Raw genomic sequence first — 7,386 nt, forward strand, 5'->3', positions numbered from 1 at the left:
CCATAGTCAAGCTTAAAGTAGAAGAAAAACAATCTGTGTCAATCCTGTATTCACAGAAATGTAGTTTTGTTGTTGTTGTTGTTTCAGATTATTGAAGCCAAGAAATTCTCTAAATGAAAATTAACATAGAATTACCAATTTACAGCTAAAAAACAAAAAGTTCTAGAGCAAGGAGTGACGTAGGCGGAATCCTTCAGCCTACACCTTCCTCCTGAATACTTCAAGGATTATTTCAAGCCTATGCACAGACAGGAATGAAATGCAAACAATCAATATGTCAGATACAGCTAAATTATGTATGCTTTAGAAGAAAAAAGATTTTGAGTTCTGTTTTCCAAAGGGCAGGAAAGGATTAAAGAAAAAAAGACCTTCAAATAGTTCCTGGAATGATTTACATTTTAATAGAACAATGATATGAAAAGATATACAAAATTGTTTTTTATCATTTAAATTTTATAATTATAGGTGCATTTTAGGTGAACCGATAAAGAAATAGGTCAAATTCTAGCATTCTTTTTTATTCTTTTGGATATTCCTTAAAGAGTGATTATCAGGGTGATACGTACATACGTGTATCTTAAAATATTCCACTGATTATTTGTTAGGTGCATTCTGATTCGCCTATGATGCTGGGTTAGAGGACATCGTCAATCCTTATATCTATAATGCAGGTGCTTATCTTCCGTTCTTTGTCCCACTACTGCTGAGCTATTGCCACAATAACCATTTTAACTGTGTCTGAAACATCTGTCATGATGTCATTATTTTTTACTCCAGCTTCCCTATTTTCTTTATTTTTGTATTAAGTTCTCAAAAATGGCTTGGGTAGAGAAAACATTTCTTGAAATGAAGGCACCACAATTTTATATCTCTTTAAATCATAATATTGTTATTTTTTTTCTTTACAGCTCTTTCAGCAGTTACCAGCATTGGTACTCTGACCATTTTAATAAAAATACAAATTTTTTCTGCTCTGGAATTGTTTTGTTGCCACATTTGTTAGGCATGGAAAATGCTCTAGGTTCCAGTGCTCTGGCCTAATATCTTCCAGGATAATATTTAAAATAGCACTTCTGGAGGACTAAATGCTTATCTTCTCCTTTATAAAAGCAACAAACGATTTATCCATCTTCCTGCTGTCTACTATAATTATCTACAAATCCACTTGCATGCATAAAATATGACCCTCCTGGATTAAAATGAACTTGGTACTTGTTGTTGTATTTCAAATAAAAAACATATTTGACTGATAATTCAACAAGAATTATGGTACACTGAACAGCCTTTCTAATGTAAACAATTCCGAGAGTGGAATAACATTTCAAAAAGGTAGTATCATGAACGTAAAGATAAGCTGCCAAGAAAGAAGAGAATGAATATTCCAAAAACTAGGTGACTCTAGAAACCAGGAAAGGTTGCCAAATCATGTAAATTTGAGCTTCGTTAACCACATCAGGGCATAAAGAAAAAGCACGGTAAGAGAGGAGGCTTCAGAGATACTAATGTTTTATATCTGAAACTGAGTATTACTTAAACAAGATTTCAAAATTTTTTCTTCTTTATACCATACCTATTCCTTTAAAAGTTCCTTAGGATATATATTTCACAATTCAGTGCAAAATACTTAAAACACAGTATCAATTATAAGGGACCCAAGGTAGTCTTCTTGTCAGTACGCTGTACAACTTTAATATGCAAACCAATGCTATGTATCTTACATCTATAAAATTTTTATTATCATGCCAAAATAATTACATCTATGATTAAACTAAAAGTCCATGTTAAACCACGCTTCTTACATCTGATATGGAGCAATTGCATATAATATATATCCTTTACATCTCTAATTATGCTTCTTTTGGTCATTTTTATTTCTGATTTCTTTTATCAGTCCTGTTTTATGTATTAATCTCAGATCTCCTGCTAAGTAGGCAAACACAATTCTTAATTTATGCCTTTGCCATCAAATCAAAACAACATCATCGTTATCATTATCATCATCATATATACTTTAGCTGCTATAGTTTTCTTTTTTAAATGATACTTTTGCTATAATTTAAAAGAATAAAGAATTATTAGGTGTAAATTTCACTTTAAAACTGGGCCAAAGGTGGTTCTTGGGATCAAGATGGCGGAGTAGAAGGATCCAAAGCTCACCTTCTTCCATGGATACACGGAGGCTGCAACAACATATGGAGCAACTCTCTCTAAGAATAAGCCAAAGACCATCAGAATATCTCTTCCACAGTTAAATTAAAAGCCACATCAAGAAAAATAAGAGGGACAGAGATGCAGTCTGGTCAGGACCCAAACCCCTGGCATAGGGACTGACAAGCAGGAGGCATATTGCACCTGTAGAAGTTCTCCCTGAGGAGCGAGGGGTTCAAACCACACATTGGGCACCCCCTGCCCTTGGGATCTGTACCAGAAAGGTGGGCGTCCCTATGTCTGGCTTTGAAAATCAGTAGGGCTCTACTCTGGAAGGTTTGAAATGCATCAGGGCTTAACTTTGGGAGTGCAGGAGGGTTACAGGAAACTGAGACTGTTCTCAAAGGGCCTGCGCACAAACTCACTCGTTCTAAGACCCAGCACAGAGGCAGCACTTTGAAAAATGCCTGGGCCATACATAAAAGAGATTTATTGACTAATTTTACATTGTGTGCTGGAAGGGTAGGGATCGAAAGAAACTTTCCCAGAGAATGTATGCAATGGTAGGCAGAATTTTTCTTACCATGCTCTGTCTCACTGGCCTAATGCTGGCAGGAACCGTTCGGACACTCTCCATTTACTTCCCTAGCAAAACTTACTCTGTCCTGTGTTTCCTGTGGATCCACCTCCCCCAACCCACCCACCCCAAGGGTGCCCTTCCAAAGTAGCTCCTGCCTCTTCACACCCAGTGAGGAGAACTGACAAGGACAGAATATCCCCTCCAAAGCAGCTCTCGCCACAATGGCAGATGCCCTTGGTCCTGACTGGTACTCCTGGCAAAGTAGCTCCTACCCTAGACATCAGGCAGGCTGCTTAGAAAGCTGGTGGTCCTCCAGAGCAGCTCCTGCCCTGGTTGTGGGAGATTTAGGCCCACCCACCCAGGGAACTGCCAGCAGCTGAAGCTGGGTCGCTCCCACCACTTTTTTCAAACACTGTACTGGCAATCCTAGCCACAACAATCAGATAAGAATAAGAAATGAAAGAACAAAATTGATAAGAAGTAAAACTGTCACTGTTTTCAGATGGCATATTTTATATACAAAATCCTAAAGAGTCTACCAAAAACATGATTAGAACTAATAAATTCAGTAAAGTTTCAGGATACAAAATTAACACAGAAAATCTGTTGCATTTCTATACACTAATAATGAACCATCAGAAAGAGCAATTAAGAAAAAAATCCTATTTACAATTGTATCAGTAAGAATAAAATACCTAGGAACACATTTTAGCTGAAGAGGTGATACTCTGAATACTGTACGATATTGATGAAAGAATTTAGAGGTAACAAAATAAATGGAAAGATATACCATGCTTATGGATTAGAAGAATTATAGTTTAAATGTCCACACTACCTGCAAAAAAATCTACAGATTCAATGTAATATCTATGAAAACACCACTAGCATTTTTCACAGAAATAGAACACATAATCCTAAAATTTGTAGGAACCACAAAAAAAACTCAAATAGCCTAAGCAATCTTGAGAAAGAAGAACAAAGCTAGATATATCATGCTCCCAGATTTCAAACTATACCATAAAGCTATAGCAATCAAAACAATATATTGGCACAGAAACAGACACATGGATCAATGGAACAAAACAGAGAGCACAGAAATAAATCCATGCTTATATGGTCAATTAATCTACGTAAAAGGAGACAAGACTATACAATGAGGAAAAGACATCTCTTTAACAAATAGTGCTGGGAAGATTGGACAGCTACATCCAAAGGAATAAAACTGGACCACTTTCTTCTACCATATGCAAAAATAAACTTAAAATGGATTAAAGACCTAGTATGACACCTAAAACTACAAAACTTCTAGAAGAAAACATAGGCAGTAAATTCTTGGGTGTTGGTCTTAGCAATATATATGCATGGGATCTGTGTTCCCAGGCAAGGGTAACAAAACAAAAATATACAATTAAGACTACACCAAACTAAAAATCTTTTGCACTGTGAAGAAAACCATCAACAAAACAAAAAAGGGCAACCTACTAAATAGGAAAAGATATTTGCAAATGATATATTTGATAAATGGTTAATATGCAAATATATAAAGAACGCATACAACTCAATACGAAAAACCAAATGAACAATCAGATCACAAAATGGGCAGAGGACCTGAACAGACGTTTCTCCAAAGAAGACATACAGATGGCCAAGAGATTCATGAAAAGATCACTAATTATTAGAAAAATGCAAATCAAAACCATATGAGATCTCACCTCACACCTGTCAGATTGGTTAGTATCAAAAAGGCAAGAAATAGCAAGTGTATGTGAGGGTGTGCAGAAAAAGGAATGTTCCCACTCTGTTAGTGGGAATGTCAACTGGTGCAGCCCCTGTGAAAAATAGTATGGAGGTTCCTTAAAAAATTAAAATAGAGCTACCATATGATCCAGCAATTCCACTTCTGTGTATTTATCCAAAGAAAATGAAAACACTAATTTGAAAAGATATGCACCCCTATGTTCATGGCAGCATTATTTACAACAGTAACAATATGGAAACAACCTAAATGTCCATTGATAGATAAATGGGTAAAGATCTTGTGTACACACACACACACACACACACACACACACGAATACAATGGAATATTACTCAGGCATCATAAAGAATGAACTCTTGTCATTTGTGACAATATGTTTGGACCTAAAGGGTAATGTGCTAAGTCAAATAAGTTGGAGATAGGCAAATACTGTATATTTTCACTTATATATTGAATCTAAAAAAATTAACATGCAAAACAAACAAACAAACAGAAACGGGTACTTATAATAAAGAGAACCGGTAGTTGCCAGAGGAGAGTAGAGCATAGGGACTATAGTCAATAATCTTGCAATAACTTTGTATGGTGAAAGACATTAACTAGACTTAAGGGGATCTTAACATATATAAATGTTAAATCACTATATTATATACCTGAAACTAATATGATATTGTTTATCTACTTCAATAAAAAATAAACAAAGATTTAAAAAAAAAAACCTGGCCTGAAAGTATATAAGTCAAGATGTCTAATAGTGCAATTTTACTGTGAATGCATAAAGTCCAAAAATGTCCCTGTCAGTGTCTCTGGAAATAAACATGAAGTTTGTAGCAGTTGTCTTGAAAGTATTTCCCTCAAGAAAATTGTCATTGTTATGGATACACCATACTTGAATTTACCAAAACGCACCCACTACTGAAGTTTTGATTTCAGAATCCTGAAGACACAGTTGCTTCTCCTTGGCAATTCTCACTCTGTAGATAAATGGCTCCGGTTTATTCACTGCAATCCCAGCTGTATCGGCTCTTCTGAGAGCACATTTTTAAATCTGAGTCTGATTTATCCTCTCTCTTCTGCCTCAATTCCAAGGTTTTTGTTTTACGAACAGTAATCCCTCTTTCGTCCCAAGTATACCCAACGTGATCTTGTTCTTTATATTTTATACGAAAGCAAGTTTAACTAGGTTTTTGACTCATCTATAACTCAATAACATTAAATTTTCTGGTGCATGTAGCAAATTTACTTTGTCCATAACATTTTATTAAATTTTTAATTTTCTTATAATTTTTTATAATTTTTATTTTGTTATATTAGTCACCATACAGAACATCCCCAGTTTTTGATTCAATGTTCCATGATTATTTGCATATCATTTTATTAAATTTTATAATTAGAATAAATTTTATTTTGGGGTGAGTGCTTAATTTATGTACTCTGTGTAATATTTGGGGAAAGTAGATATTGATAGAAGCAAAATATTAGTAGGTATGTGGGAGAGAGTGTTGAATAAAACAGTAGCCACATTAGGCTATTGGAGTAGACCAAATCCGAAACTGTTGCCCCAGGTTATTTATTTTAAAAATATAATGAAACTAAAAACTAAAAAATATTTGCAACTTCTGTATTTTCACCTCTCAAAATGTGTCGATATATTTAATGGCCAACAGACTGAATATAATGCTATCTGTTAGATTTCTCAGGAAATCCTGCTCCCATGCAGATGGCTAGATCCTGGGCAGAGATATTTTGATTCATTATTTTGAGGTCAGTAGCTTTCCGTTCTAAGTCCACACCACAAAAACATACAAAAGTGGGTATTAGTAATGTTACAGAGTGGGGAGACTGAGGAGCCTGCGTCTGGCTCCCGGTCTCACAGTCTACGCAGCACACTGAGCTCCACGGAGACGGTGCCAGGCAACGGAGAGCCGAACGTGCGCTGGGCGACTCTGTGCCTCACTGGGGAAAATAATTAAACGTGGGCAACGGAGATGCTAAGAAGCCAAGAGGCAAAATGTCCGCATATGCACCGTTTGTGCAGAAGCACAGGAAGCACCCAGATGCTTCGGAGAACTTCGAGTGTTCTAAGGAGTGCTCCGGAAGCTGGAAGACCGTGTCTGCGGAAAGAAAGGAAAACCTGAAGACGTGGCAAAGGCGGACAAGGCCCATTGTGGAAGAGAAATGGAAACTTACATCCTCCCCTGAAGGGGAAACAAAAAAGTTCAAGGATCCCAATGCACCCAATAGGCCTCCTTCAGTTTTTTCTTGTTTAGTTCTGAGTATCGCCCCCAAACCAAAGGGGAACATCTCGGCCTATCCATTGGCGATGTTGCAGAGAAACCGGGAGAGACGTGGAGGACCCCGTGCCGGTGACAAGCAGCCGCAGGAAAAGAAGGCTGCCAGGCCGAAGGAAAACTAGAAGGTCATTGCCCCCGCCGCGCTGAGGAAAGCCTGATGCGGCATAGGAGGGAGTCGTGTCGGCTGAAAACCGCAAGAGAAAGAGGGAAGAGCAGGAAGACAAGGAAGATGAAGAGGATGAAGACAGAAGATGAAGAAGATGATGTATAGGTTGGTTCTCGCGCAGTTTTTGTTCTCTTGTCTATAAAGCACGTAACCCCCCTGTACACAGCTCACTCCTTTTAAAGTAAAGACACGTAAGCTGTGTAAGAGTTGTTTTTAAACCGTACAGCGTCATTTTTGCGTAGTTAACACACTACGGGATGTGTGTTTGGAGAGCCCTGGCCTGCGGGTATTTTCCGTAGCCACGAACCCTGCGGGACAGTGTGGGGGTGGTAGGTCCGCACGGAAATGTAAAGCAGGCTCTGTGCACAGCGCAAATTAGCGGTATGTTTTTGCATCTTCACTTGTCTCTGATGCAGCTTACACAAAATAATTGTTGTTC

The 7,386-nt window shown here is 37.4% G+C and overlaps 1 pseudogene; it reads left to right on the plus strand.

Annotated features, from left to right (window-relative positions):
* Positions 1–6,459: 6,459 nt before the first annotated feature.
* LOC113270941 (high mobility group protein B1-like) lies at positions 6,460–7,052 on the plus strand (annotated as a pseudogene).
* Positions 7,053–7,386: the final 334 nt, after the last annotated feature.

This window comes from Ursus arctos, unplaced genomic scaffold, assembly GCF_023065955.2.
Source record: "Ursus arctos isolate Adak ecotype North America unplaced genomic scaffold, UrsArc2.0 scaffold_4, whole genome shotgun sequence".
In the NCBI taxonomy this organism is placed as follows: Eukaryota; Metazoa; Chordata; class Mammalia; order Carnivora; family Ursidae; genus Ursus; species Ursus arctos.